Below are 15,604 nucleotides of genomic sequence, written 5' to 3'. Positions count from 1 at the left end.
TTATTTCATTTAAATAGAAAATAACTAGTGTATTAAAGCCACAAGAGTAGACAAAGGCAAATTAACAACCGACATTGAATTGGCGCGATATCATTGGTCGAGATTTTGAGTTATCTGTGATATTCATTATGGATTTGCGAAAAAATTGCGTTTTATTCGAGAAAGTAGTTAAGCTGAGCTATTAGCGACTATCACGGGATATGGAAATATAAAGTTAGTTTATATTTACTCCTACGATTGGAATATACTAAATATACATTTCAACTAATTGTAAAAGGTGTATTAAATACAATATTAACACGTACATAGTGCTATTTTGATTTTAAATAAGAATATTTAATTTAAATCTCAGTTTATTTGAAATTTCAAGTCAACTAACTTCTAAATAAGTTATTATTGTAACAATTTAACATACGATAAGATTATCATAGTCCTGTCACCGTGGCGTCACGGAAGGGTAGATAGGCAAACATGGTATAACTAAGAATTTAATGTTTTTGAATGTACATATTTTCAAATATAAAGACTTATAACCTTTTACTGTTGCAATTTCTGTTTCTCTTTTTTAATTTCGAATAGGAAGGCTAATGTAATTTTGGTGGTAATTCTCCACCGCGTCATTGGCGTTTTAAGAAATATTAACCATCATTTATATTGTCAATGTGCCACCAACATTGGGAACCAAGATGTAATATCCATTGTGTATGTACGTTATTTCATAAACCTAGTTATATAATTATTTAATATTAACTAGAAATTGGATGTATTATATTTTATAGACGTTTTGCATGTATGTTATATACTTAATAAAAACTCTGACACTGATTAATTAACTGACTGAATAAAAATGAGTTATGAGTGAAAATTTGCTCGATCACATATGATGGTTTATTAAAAATTTGTCCTCTAGTGTTAAATATGTGAAAGTTTATATGGATGGTCCACATTTTTTTATACAGTGTTGCCAACTTGGGGGTTTTCCCCCTAAATAGGGCTATGTCAGATGAAATCAAATAGGATATTTTCAGGTCAGACATTTTTTAGGAGGAACATTTTTTTAAAGAAATTCTCTCCGGGGATTAACTCTTCAGCTTCATTTAATTGAGTATATTTCAAGTTTACTAATGCTACTTGCAGTACTTGATTTGCTTTTTTTTAACATCATATTATAAATGTATTTTGTATTTGTTTCAATTCATCCGTCAGGAGGATGCTTCTAAGAGGTTGGCAACACTGTTTTTATGTAACATAAAAATACCATCATCATTTGTCGTTTTTTGTAATTTAATCCGCAAGGCGAAACGATAAAATTAATATATTTAATTTATCTAGAATATTCTAGAGAGATCTCGAATTTTACATTGGAGCCGTGTTCTATAGAATTCATGGTATGTACGGGAAGGTTTGCGTGACCCGGCCGATGGCTCTGTAACAAAACAATTTCGTTAATATATAAAAATGGCTGTTTGTGTATCTGTTTGTGATTAATAGAGTTCGGACCGTTTGAATCACCATCATAGTTGAAATTTAGATGTATGTCTCATGGATGATTTTATAATATCCACTTCGTTGTAACGCCGCTAGATGGCGCTGTACCACATTAACAGCCACCTTCCGGGTTTTGCTAGTAAAGTACAAAAGTGTCTGTTGGTCGAAGATATCTCTTCTTAAGAACAAAACTTATTCCAACATGATTCAAAACAGTTACAGTATATAAATGTCCCACAGCTGGGCTAAAACCTCTCCTTCTCAGGAGAAGGTTTGAGCTTATTCCACAACCTGCTTCGATGCATGGATTTCCTTCACCGAACACTTATAAATTAAATGTGTGAAAGTCAGTGGAACTAGCGATCTCGGATACCAACACTGAGCTGACGATATACTTTATTGGCTCAACAATTCAACTGTAATTAGAAGTTATCGTTGGGTTCGTTGAGCGGTACCTGGTCCCCAGCCCCGCCGTGAACAGCAGCCGACGGCCCCGCACGAGGTACTCCGGACAGCGGGCGAACCTGAACAGCACGGAGGCCCCCTCGCCCGCCCTCAGCACGTTGTTCGGAGACATTATACCCTAAAGCGAAAAATATACCCGTGGTCAGCAATGAGATGAGCAACCCGATGGTAAGTGGTCACCACCGCCCATAGACATTGACACCGCAATAAATATTAACCATCGCTTACATCACCAATGCGTCACCAACCTTGGGAACTAAGATTTTATGTCCCTAGTGCCTGCAGTTACACTGTTTTACTCACCAACAACAATGCTATTGCTGTTTGGCGGCAGAATATATTATAAGTGTGTGTGGTAACTGGTGGTAAGGGCATTGTGCAAACCCGCCTGGGTAGGTACCACCCACTCATCAGATATTCTACCGCTAAACAGGAATATAACATAAAAAATAAATATCATTATCATACTTAAGTATTTTACGCCACACCATCAACTATACCAAAATTAAACTATTTAATTCCACTCCGCAAAGTGAGTTTGATGTATGTATTCGTTACCTCGATAATGGCCGTCTGACGCACGTTCCCGACATACACAGAGCACTGGAACCCTGGGTAGATGGCCGTGGAGTGTCTCAGGACATGCACGGATGCCTGTTACATTCAATCAAATTTAATTCATGACCGCATTACATATTATATTGCACAGTCTGTGCTAATATTGCTAGCATATAAAAAACAGCCGAGATGATCCAGGCACCACTGAATTTTCATGTACTTAATTTGTGATTATAATTCATCTCGTAGTTTACGATGAAGGAAAACATCGTGAGGAAACCTGCATGTGTCTAATTTCACTGAAATTCTGCCACATGTGTATTCTACCAAACCGCACTGGAGCAGCTTATTCCACCACGCTGCTCCAATGCGGGTTGGTGGAATACACATGTGGCAGAACTTCGATGAAATTAGACACATGCAGGTTTCCTCACGATGTTTTCCTTTACCGAAAAGCACGAGATGAATTATAACAGAAATTAAGCACATGAAAATTCAGAGGTGCTTGCCCGGGTTGTAACCCACGTTCATCGGTTAAGATTCACGCGTTCTTACCACTGGGCCATCTCGACCTTATAATCGTTATATAAATCGTTTGTATAATATAATTTTAAATATAAAGCTACAAACGGTAAACCAGTACTCTGTAAGAACATTCTCTCACTCACCGCAGAAAACGGTAATAATTGTAACATTTCACCACACGCATCATCATCATGTCAACATTTCACCGGAGAGTGATGAATCTAAAATTCTAGAATAGCACTACTGGCCGCGTATATATATTCTGTCTTAAATACATGTAAGTTTTTATTTAGTAATAAGGTTTGAATTAGCGACCCACCTGTCGTCCTCTGCAAGTCCCGGGCGGACAGCCTCCGAAGGTGGGCCGCTCGTGTCCCGCGGCGTAGCCCCCCGGCCGCGCTAGCAGCACCATGCCCTGCCGCAGTCCCGGCGGGAAGCGACCCAGGCCCAGCGACGCCGACTGTCCCGCGCGCACGCTGCCGCACGGGACGCGGTTGCGGTATATCGTGCGCACGGATATCTCCACGAACTCGCCGAACTCCAGAGGTCCTGGGGGGGGGGGTGGTGTTAAATATACGTCGCTCTATTCATCTCACAACTAACAGGGAGCAACGCACCTATGATAATTTCGTCACCCTCGTAGAGTCGCCCTCGCGCGAGCAGTCCCCCCACGACGGGCCCCGTCGAGTCCCCTACGTGGAAAATTTCGTCTATTTGAAACTCGCACGCCTCCTGTAAAGTGACATAAATTATAACATTTATAATTTAATAAAAAGGATACTAGTCAACTGCGCAACATATGGTTCACTCACGTCCTCGGGGCGCTGCAGGACGCGGCGCGGCGCCAGCGCCAGCAGGCACGCGTGCAGCGCGTTGAGGCCGGCGCCGCGCACGCAGCTCACCGGGAACACGGCCACCCTGCCGGCCGACACTACTGTGATTTGCGTTCAACTATATATATATATATATATCTGATCCGAAATTAAGCAGAGCTTGTACTATGGCAACCAGACAACTGATATACTATTGTATAGACAATTACACACAGACTCAGGAAAAACAGACATGTTAATGCACACAATTGTCTGTCCTGAGTGGGAACCGAACCCACAACCTTTGGCGTGAAAGGCAAGTATCTAGCAAGGGTGGTTGGCGTAGCTATAGACAATACTATTACCATTACCAATAGTATAGAACTCGTTTTAAGGTCATACATAAGAGTTCACCCAGAAACACTTCGGGTTAAATAAAGGCTTGTGAAGCTACTCACTCCTCATCCTTTTTGATTTCCTCGTCTAGATTGTCTATGGTGTCCAGTATCGACTTTTGCGGCGCAACGCAGTTCCTTGCCATATTCTCGTCAGTTATTAACAGCGGTTTCTGTAATAATACCAATATATACCATTACTTTAAATTTAAATAAATTTATAAATTATACAGCATCCCTGATTTATCATCTCGTCCTCCTTGAAGAACATCGCGAGGAAACCTGCATGTTTCCAATTACAATATATACTAATATTATAAATGGGAAAGTAAATATATCTGTTTGTCTGTTAAACTTTCCCCCCCCCCGGCTTCTCTTTATGTTATATGTGTGCAGTTGGGCCACCTGATGGTAAGTGGTCACCATCACCCATAAGCATTGATGTAAGAAATAATAACCTAGCTTATAAGCTAGTCTTTATAGATGCTATTTAAAATAAAATCACTGACCTTATTAGCGGGTTCCAACAATTGAGCCAGCCTCGCTACAACAGCGTTGATGTTGCTAACCAGTTCACACTTGTTGATGACTGCGAAGAACGGCATGTCCAAAGCCAGCAGAAGACCGATGTGTTCTTCTGTGATGCGAGTTATACCGGCTGTTGCCGAAATCTAGAAATAAAAAAAAAACTTTATAGTATAAGTTGATAATATGACTACAGTGCCATCTATAATATTATCTTGTAGCTGAATTAAAAAACTTACAGCCACTGGGTCGCTGTGACCCTGGCCCCTTGGGCCAAAAATTAAAGACACGACAGGTTAGGGGGCAACCCCGCGGCCCGTACCCAGACTGGCCTAGGCCAGTTAGGAGGAACCAACTCTCTCTCTTAAAAAACTTTCATTAATAAGACGTATTGCTCGATAAGGGTTTATAAATATGATAAAAAATTGTGTTTAAACTTTTACATAGTTTAATTGTAGCAAAAGAGTTTAGTTTTTTGCCGATTATTTTTAGTAGGATCTACAGTTTGAGCCGGTGTTAGGTTTATATATTATTACCTGAATAAATTATTTTGATTTTGAGCTGTTTGTAAAAATGTATTAATAAGATAAGATATTTATTCAATAAAATGAAAATTAACTTTTGGTTTGATATGTCAGGACTCCAAAAAAATCCTTACCTAATAATAATTTGAAAACACGTTATCAGGGCTATAGAAAAAGACTTAGGATACCTAAAATCTGAGCCCCCCCCCCACACTTATGGGAACTAGTAATAAATAAACATACTTACAACGAGCATGGCGTAGTGCGGGGAGTAACCCGTGAGCTCGTGGAGCGTGGTGCGTTGGTACTTGCTGTGGCCCGCCAGGTCCAGGAAAGACACCAGCTTGGCGCTCCTCTCTCCGATGCGCTCCGCTGTCATCAGCTCGGAACAACCGTAGTTGACGACATTACCCCGATTATATGAATGTAATACATTATATGACTTTCATTTTAGGTATAAGTAATACCGGGTAGTGTTGCATGTCGATAGTCCATTATCGATAAAATCGATAGTTTTGGACTATCGATAATCAATGATTTTTCGATAGTATTGACGTATTGATTTTTTGACGAGCCGGTTGGCGTGGTTGGTAGTTACTTGCCTTTCATGCCAAAGGTCGTGGGTTCGATTCCCACCCAGGACAGATATTTGTGTGCATGAACATGTCTGTTTGTCCAGAGTCTGGGTGTAATTATCTATATAAGTATGTATTTACAAAAGAAAAGTAGTATATGTAGTATATCAGTTGTCTGGTTTCCATAACACAAGCTCTGCTTAATTTGGGATCAGATGACCGTGTGTGAATAATGTCCAATATTATTATTATTTCTATTTAACTTTTAAAGTTTCTCTTCTTTCGAAGGGTTTAAACCGAAAACGCGGGCTGCAGCCAAGCGTTAAGGAGTGTTGCTTATATTAAAAACGTTGATGATAAAGTGGATGATGATATAAACTTTCGGGTGATACGGCAGGTGTTAAGGATTATGGCTTTTTGAAGTATATGGAGGATATACGCTGGCATTTGTAAGGTGTTCAGACTTTGCGTCAAGGATTTTGGCACGATACCTGTGGATGATAGGACTATTGGGACTATGTGTACTGTTTGTGCTTTCCATTGCGTTTTAATTTCTATGGCGAGATCTTGATATTTACTTAACTTTTCAGATATTGTGGTTTGTATGTTATGTGAATTAGGAACGGCTATATCGATAAGATAAATGATTCTATTGATTTTATCATGAACGGTAATATCTGGTCTGTTATAACAGATAGTTTTGTCAGTTATTATTGTTCTATCCCAGTAGATTTTGTGGTTTCTAGTGTCTAATACACTTTCCGGTTTATATTTGTAATATGGATTCATTTCTGTTATAAGTTTATATTTGTATGCTAAATGTTGGTGTATGATTGCAGCCACTTGATCATGTCGATGCTTATAATCGGTCTGTGCGAGAGATTTGCAAGCCCCCGTTATGTGCTGAATAGTTTCAGAGGCTGCGTTACATTGTCTACATAAGTCAGTAGGTTGATTATTATCCTTCATTATGTACTTCCTATAGTTACGAGTTGCTATTATTTGGTCTTGAATGGCGAGCATAAAACCTTCGGTCTCAGGGAACAGTTCACCTCGTTTGAGCCATTCGTTCGACTTCTCTTTGTCGACGTGGGGTTGGTTCAAATAGGCTCGGTGCCTCCCATGCAGTGTTTTTTCAGTCCATGCCAACATTTGTTGTTGTGTACTTATGATATGTTCGTTTACTTGAGTGTTTTTGTCATGTAGGTTTAATGGTGTAAGCTTTTTGTCTATTTCTGTTGCGTGTCTATGTAGAGGTGAGTGTTCGGATTTATCATGGAAGTATGGTCTGAGTGAGAGTATCTGCTTATTGTGTAAATTGTGTATGTCTATTAATACCCTTCCTCCTTCTTTGCGTGGTAGTGTGAGCCTTTGAATACAAGATTTTGGATGATGTTTCCTATATTTAGTGAAGTGAGTGTTTATAGTACGCTGCAATTTTTTTATGTCACTTTTTGACCATTGTATTATTCCGAAAGAGTACGTAAGTAAGGGTATGGCAAATGTGTTAATAGCTTTTATTGTGTTTTTAGAGTTAAGGTGTGTCTTTAATACGAGATTTAATCGGTGCGAGAATTTTGTAAGCAGTTCTTGTTTTGTCGTAGTTTGTAGTATTTGCCTAGATTGTTTAAAACCAAGGTATTTATATGTGCTTTGTTCATCCATTGGTTCAATTTGTTCACCAGTTTCGAGTGTGTAGCTATTATTAAGGATTTCTCCTTTCGAGATTGACAGAATTTTGCACTTGTCGACACCGAATTTCATATGAATATCTTTGGAGAACTGTTCCGTAATGCTTGCTAACTCAAGCAGCGTGTTTTTGTCAGTGGAGTAAAGTTTTATATCGTCCATGTACATGAGGTGTGATAAGTTATATTGGGTGTTATTACCGTAAAGTGTGAATCCTGTATTGGTTTTATTTAACAAGAGTGAAAGAGGATTTAAGGCCAAGCAAAACCAGAGGGGGCTCAGAACGTCTCCTTGAAAAACTCCTCGTTGGATACGAATTGGTTCAGTAGTTAGAGATTTCATGGACGATTGTTTTATTTTTAATACAGTTTGCCAGTTTTGCATAGAATTTTGAAGAAATGATATGAGGGTTGGGTTTATTTTATACAATTTTAAGACATACAATAACCAGCTACGCGGGACTGAATCAAAGGCTTTTTGATAATCAATAAACATAGTATGGATATCTGATTTTGATTTTACCGCACTACTTAAAATGATTGCATCAAAAGTAAGCTGCTCCTTACAACCTTGGCTATTTTTTCTACACCCCTTTTGCTGTTCGGCTAATATATTATGTTTAGTTAAATGTTTGTATATTTCTTCACTTATGCAAGCTGATAAAATTTTATATATGGTTTGTAAGCAAGTTATTGGTCGGTATTTATCTGGATTTGTGGTATCATGTTTATCTTTAGGTACTAAGTATGTGATTCCATGTGTTATATATTTCGGTAGTAAATGTGGTGATTGAATGAATGTATTTAAGTACTTATGTATGTATGAGTGTATGCTACTAAATTTCTTGTACCAATAGTTGTGAATATTGTCTGAGCCTGGGGATTTCCAATTGTGCATTCGTTTGATGACATCTATAAATGTTTCTATTGGTAGGAAGTTGAACTCCATCTCTGGAATATGTGTAGTTATTTCGTTAACCCAGTCTGCATGTTCATTATGTTCTATGGGGTTTTCCCATGTCTTAGCCCAGAATTGTCGAAATATTTCAGGGGGAGGTATTTCTAGATTTTGCTCATTATCTTTGCAGTTAGATAATAAATTCTATAGAAGATTTTTTCATTGTTAGCAAATGTTTTGTTTTCTATTTTACGGGCAGTACACGTCAAATATCTCTTAAGTCTACTAGCTGCTGCATTGAGTTTCTGTTTTAAGGTATCTAAGAAGTGTTCTATATGCGTGTTTGTATTTTCATATTGTGCGTGTGATTGATATTGTGTCTTTATGAGTTCTACTGCAGCTACTACTTTTCGGTTTCTATTTCCTCTAATAAATTGTGTTAACCTGCCTATATTGACTCGCAACTTCCTTATTTTATTTTCTAATCTTCTTTGCCAGCTAGGTTTTCTGTATGATTTGTTTTGATGGTTGTTTTGTGTTAAGAATGTCATTCTTGCCCCATTACATTTAGCTGCTGTCCATGCTGCACAGTAAATTATTGTCTGTAGAGTGATAAAATCAGTATCAGTGTTTACAAATTTTGTCAGTATCATCGTATCTATGTATTTCATTATTAATGAAAACATTTTAGAAGTCCTTTGTTTAGGAATGTATGGTCTGCTAGTTGGTTCAGTATCACAAAAATGTTCTAGAGCATGAACGAATGTGTTCTCTATTTCAGTGTTTTCTTCTAAAGTCATATCATGATCGTGGGTGATACTTTCTATGTTTTGTTCATCGATAGGGGTTGATGTAACGGAATCAGTGCATGTAACTGTAGTGTTTTGCATTTTCCTAGCTTGTGAGTTTGTTTCTGAATTAGATTTGAATGCATCGTAGTGTGTAATATTACTTTGTTCTGTTGTTTGTAAATGTTCATTATCTGTGTCTTCCGTTAGTGTGTGTGTATAATGTAATTCATCTGCTACTTGTTGTTTAATCAGTGTTAATCTATCTTGTTTAATATATTTATTATTTATTATTGCCCTTCGTTGATCCGCTAATCTTTGCTCTGTAATGTGTGTAAACTCTGGGTATAAGTTTATAAACTCTTCATACAAACGTTTTCTATAAGCGGTCTTATTAGTCTCTAATTGTGTTATTTTGAAATAAATCCTAATAATTGCTTCATTGCATTCATTTGTCCATTTCATACGTTTTCCTGTTAGTGTGTTAAGGGATGTTTTAAGATTTGTGGCGTTTTGTTGTATCTGAGTTTGGATTACTTGCAATTCTGTTCTAACTTCATCGTAAATCTGATCAATGGTTTCTTGTGATAATAATTTCTTTTGTATAATAGCTCTACGTTGGTCACCAATTATCTGTCTGCTTACTTTCATATGTGGATATTTATCTATAAATTTTATATGTAATGAAGAAATATATGAATTTGTGTATGATTCTAAATTTGTAAGATATAGGTAGGTACGTAGGATGAACTTATTCATTTCCATACTCTATTTTTTACGTTTTTTTACGCCACTGGTGGTGGGCACAGGTTCACTGACAAAATTTGTCTCCTGTGCAACATCCGCCAGTTGAGCACCGGTTGATGATGAATTTGGTGAAGATGCATACAAAATTGGTGATGAAGAGGGTATTGATGGGAATAAAGATTTGGAGGATGAATTAGAAGTCTGCGTGGACTCTTCTTCTAACGATGGCTCGTTCGCCTGTATATATTTTTAAGTTTTAGACCTAGTTATCATATTATTCCCACGAGTAGCTAGGGACATAAAAGTCAATCACAGCAGAGCCCTGCATTCACTGTGATAAGGGTAAATTAAATTAGAGGTCCCCTTGTCTCTAAAGTTCGCATACTAACGACTAAGCACCCCCTTAGCCATGGAGCCCTCGGCGTACGCTGTTCCACCTTGGCTTGGGTTGTATCTCTCTTGGTCTGTCTTCTCATCTTAGGCCAATCCAACATGAGTAGCTCTATTGGCATAGCCCTAAGAATCATTGAAGCGGACAACTGTGCGCTTCAATGATAGCCTCACCGCCTAACTGTGACATCAATTCCATCGCGCACAAAGAAATTTGGCAACTCCTTTCTTTGACGCACTACCAAAAAATGGAATTCCTTACCAGCTCACGTGTTCCCCTCCTCTTACAACCCGGGTTCCTTCAAACGAGGCGTGAAGAGGCATCTTGCGGGCCGGCAAGGCGGTGACGGCTAGTACAGAACATTCTTCCCGACTGTACTGGCCGTCGTCGCGTTTGGACTCTACTACCACTTACCATCAGGTGGAGTAGAGTCATTTGCCATCCCGGACAAATAAAAAAAAAAAAAAACAAGCACCACCACGTCGGCAACGTAAAGATACGTCGGTGGGGTTATTATAATTATTATATTATAATTGCTTTCTCAAGGTAAGTAATGTAGTAGGCCCAGTAACAACACTATTATTAATGTAAAGTTTTATTAAATCGTTACTATCGAATGAATACCTATGGATTGCTGTTATCAATATTATTAATAATAATAATAATGTCCTCCAGACCGATTTCGGCCACGGCGGCCAATCTCAAGAGAGATTAGCCAACTACGCAGGAGATATTATAGTGCACAAGTGTGTGCGCAAACACAGGTGCACTCTCTACTCCCTAACTCTCATAATCCGATGGGACGGCGACCCGACACCACCGGAAAGAGTTCAGGCGCAGGACCAACGGCTTTACGTGCTTTCCGAGGCACGGGAGTGTACACACTTCCAACTTCCGGACTCCGGGCTGCTACTGAGAATTTTCTAACAGAAAAACCCAATAACTTTTTATTGGCCCGATCTGGGAATTGAACCAAGGACCTCCGGGGTCTGCGGTCTTATATCAAGCCACTAGACCAACGAGGCAGGCAAACGAGTTATCAATAGTATTGTGAACAGAGAGCTATAGTAACTATCGATAATATTGACAATATTGACACAAGACGATACTTTCGGAAGTACTGTCGATAATAGTTTTCGAGGTCAAACTATCGATAGTTCTGCAACACTGATACCTGGGATTAGGTAAATGAAACTACAATTTATTAGATTACAAAAACAATCACTTCTACACTATATACACTCCGTAGCGAATATCTAGACAGCGCGATTCAGGAATGTGACATTTCGAATGAGCGCCATCTATCGTTAACGGGGTGTAACATACGCCATCATACAACTGGATAATAGAATAACGGAAGCTTTTACAAAGATTAATATAATTGAAAAATGAGTATGAAAACTAGATACAGATGTTTAGACAACTTGTAGCCGAGATGGCCCAGTGGTAAGAACGCGTGAATCTTCCCCGATGATCGTGAGTTCAAACCCGGGCAAGCACCACTGAATTTTCATGTGCTTAATTTGTGATTATAATTCATCTCTGCTTGACGGTGAAGGAAAACACCGTGAGGAAACCTGCATGTGTCTAATTTCACTGAAATTCTGCCACATGTGTATTCCACCAACCCGCCTTTAGCCCAGCAGTGGGACATTCACAGGCTGTTACGAATACGAACGGTTTAGACAACTGCACGGGACTAATAATGGTACTTGTGTGTGCGTGCAAGCACAGACAGTCTCTATTCCCACACACTCTTAATCCTATTGAGAACCGAGATGGTAGTGAATAGAATGTGTAAATCGTTACCAATGATAGCGTGTTAAAACCCAGATTAGCACTTCTAGTGTACAACTTACTTTTACTTTTCTTTTCTATTTACTTATTATAAAAAAATAACGCCTCTGCTGGGCTAAGCCCTCCCCTCCACTTGTGATTTGGAGCTCTAAATTGCAGTTTCAATGCGGGTTGATGGATATACATAGCAATACTTCATCCAATAAAAGCAGATCTCCTGACAATGTGCCCATTAATTAAGCACATCAAAGTGCAGTGGTGTTTGCCCGGGCTTTGCAAGTGGGTGGGGGATTGTTCTTATAGCATATGGGCCACCTGATGGTAAGTGGTCACCAACGCCCATAGACATTGGCATTGCAAGAAATGCTAACCATCGCTTACATCGCCAATGCGCCACCAACCTTGGGAACTAAGATGTTATGTCCCTTGTGCCTGTAATTAAATACTCAATATTTAATTTAGTTACTAGAACTCACGACTTCAACAAGATAATAACGAACGTACCTTGAGTGAGAACGCCTATGAGCGTCGACTTGCCCGCCTCGTTCGCCCCCATCACCGCGACCCGCAGCTCGACGCTCTGCTGCGTGTCCGCCAGCTGCGAACCGAGTACGTACTGTAGCGTAGACAGGTTTAGACAGAGATAGAATTATCAAATCTTTTGACCCTTATCGTGTAACCAATGTTGGTGTTTGTTTCGCTACTTAAGTAGCGAAACAAACTTGACAGTTGGTGCGTTCATTGTGTTTTATGTTCAAATTTCGCTTATATTTATGTTAGAAAACGATTCTAATCCAGTGTAAAGGCCGAGAAACAATCCTTACAGCATATCGATGGTTATACAGTGGTGCAGTGTCGTATTATTTCATGTTAAAGCGACAGATAATATAGTTTCTCAGTGATGTTTATTTATGCCATAGCATGACGGAACCTTATATCGTATTAAAATCCTAAAGATAATATGATTTTCCAGTTTTTATTATTCATAACCTATAATTATTTATCATGTAAGTGCTGAAAGCATCGGCTAAAAAAAGTCCCGATATTCGATAAAAAATATCGACTCGTCGACAATGAAACAAATAAATACGGAGTCCATTAATAAACTAAAGAGCTTCGTTATATGTATATATGTTATTTTAATTTATTCGTTATCCTATTTATAGTTTTCTAACGACAACATGATTTAACATTCTTCATGAATTTATAATATTATTAGATTCCGAGTCAAGAGGGTAACATAGAAATATATGTGGCAATCATTCTTTATGAGGAGAACGCTAATCCAGTACCATATAAAGATGCCGAAGTACTATTGATAACGGAAGCAAAAACAAACAATGCAACGGTTTTCGGGTGTAGGAGGAAAACAAAAAATATTATAATTAAAAAAAATGTATAATAAACATTAAAAAGTAAAATTTAATAACCCTATTTAGTTTTAATTAAGTCCCGAAAATCTCCCAAAACAGGGAACGCGGGTACTATAGCAACGTTATAAGCACACATCGACAAACCATCTCCGTCTCGATCGCGGCCTCGCGGCCCCTCGGTGTACCAGTTCCAGGCGTGCCCACCTTGCGGATGTACACCTCGGCGACGGCGCGCGCGGTGCCACGCGGCGGGCCCGCGCGCCCACGAGTGCGGCGCCGAGCGCGCGCGCCATGTCCCGCAGCGCGCGCAGCGACGCCCGCAGCGCGCCCGCCCGCAGCCCGCGCAGCGCGCCGCAGTCGCGCACGCCCACCACGTACACCACCGCGCCGCCGCCCGAGCGCAGCCACCACTTCAGCTGCGGGGGGGGGGCACGTGTTGAGGTGTCGGGGTGACAATACTATATATTTTTACTGGTGGGAGAGCTTTGTGCGAGCCCGTCCGGGTACGAGGGGGTGCCTCGTCAGATATTCTACCGCAGACCAGCGGTACTCGGTATTGTTGTGTTCCGGTTTGAAGAGTGAGTGAGTCAGTGTAAATACAGGCACGGGGGACATAGCTTCTTAGTTCCCGAGGTTGGTGGCGCATTGATGATGTGAGCGATGATTAACATTTCTTACAATGCCAATGCCTATGGACGTCGATGACCACTTCCCATCGGGTGGCCCATATGCTCATCTGCCTTCCTATTCTATAAAAAAAAAAATTATCTCGCTGAATGTCAATCGCCTATCAAAATTCATTTTAATTAAACGATTCGCTAACAGCTCCACACGTGTGTATCCGGGGCATTATTATGCTTTTGACATGCCGCTTAACGTTGTACGTCACTCGAAACGGCGCCACCTATCGGCCCCGAGTGGAACTACGAGCATCGCATCGATATATTTCACGAGCACAACCTCAATAAAATTGTTTGTATTATACGCTCAAATTGAATATACATATATATTGCTTAAGCGACATATAAAAACACTATTGTTTTTTTTTAATCCGTGTTATAAATTGAATTACCTCGTGACGTTGAGCTGTCAAGACCACAGGGTCTGTATGAAAGCACACACTGTAGCTCGTGGTTGCGTTTTATCAGCGTTAAAAGTCAAAATTAATATATTTTTAAAACCGTCGTGATTTAATAAAATATTTCGAACAAGGAAAATGTTTTCCTAATAAAGTGTTTCTTTTGTATCAATTAATAACCGTTGTGTGATATCAAAGGTATTTTTTTTTATAGAATAGGAAAGCGGACGAGCATATGGGCCACCTGATGGTAAGTGGTCACTAACGCCCATAGACATAGGCATTGTAAGAAATGTTAACCATCGCTTACATCGCAAATGCGCCACCAACCTTGGGAACTGAGATGTTATGTCCCTTGTGCCTGTAATTATACTGTCTCACTCACCCTTCAAACCGGAACACAACAATACCAAGTACTGCTGTTTTGCGGTAGAATATCTGATGAGTGGGTGATACCTACCCAGTTAGCTACCTAAGTTATATATAATGTTATATATTTAATATTATTTATTATTCACTTGCGTCACCAGGTGCTGGGAGCGTCGCTCGCACGGCGAGACCAGCTGCAGTTTGTACTCGACGTTCCCGAAACGAGGCTCCGGGGGTAGACTCCCGTAGCACTCGTCACCGGAATCGTCGGCGTCGGATGTTCTGAGGGCCAAATCGAATATATTTAACATTGATCTTATTTTGATTAATGCGATCCGCGTTCGGTGAGACCGACTCACTGTTTATGATCTCCTGGTACATTAACACTGTAATCCTAACTGGAACTAATTGACTATTTTAATCTAATCGTTCGGTGAGACCGACTCACTGTTTATGTTATCCTGGTACATTAACAACGTAATCCTAATTCTAAATCTTTGAAACTAATAATAATAATATCCTGGGACATTTTTCACACACGGCCATCTGATCCCAAATTAAGCTTGTACAAAACTCGTGCTTTGGAAACCTGACAACTGATATACTAC

At 39.6% G+C, this 15,604-nt stretch overlaps 1 pseudogene; it reads right to left on the bottom strand.

Annotated features, from left to right (window-relative positions):
* Window positions 1–1,366: 1,366 nt before the first annotated feature.
* LOC126779820 (GTP-binding protein 2-like) lies at window positions 1,367–15,271 on the bottom strand (annotated as a pseudogene).
* Window positions 15,272–15,604: the final 333 nt, after the last annotated feature.

The sequence above is a fragment of the Nymphalis io genome, chromosome 30, assembly GCF_905147045.1.
Source record: "Nymphalis io chromosome 30, ilAglIoxx1.1, whole genome shotgun sequence".
Lineage (NCBI taxonomy): Eukaryota > Metazoa > Arthropoda > Insecta > Lepidoptera > Nymphalidae > Nymphalis > Nymphalis io.
Note: the sequence above shows the minus strand (reverse complement) of the source record. Positions and strands in the feature narration are given on the sequence as shown.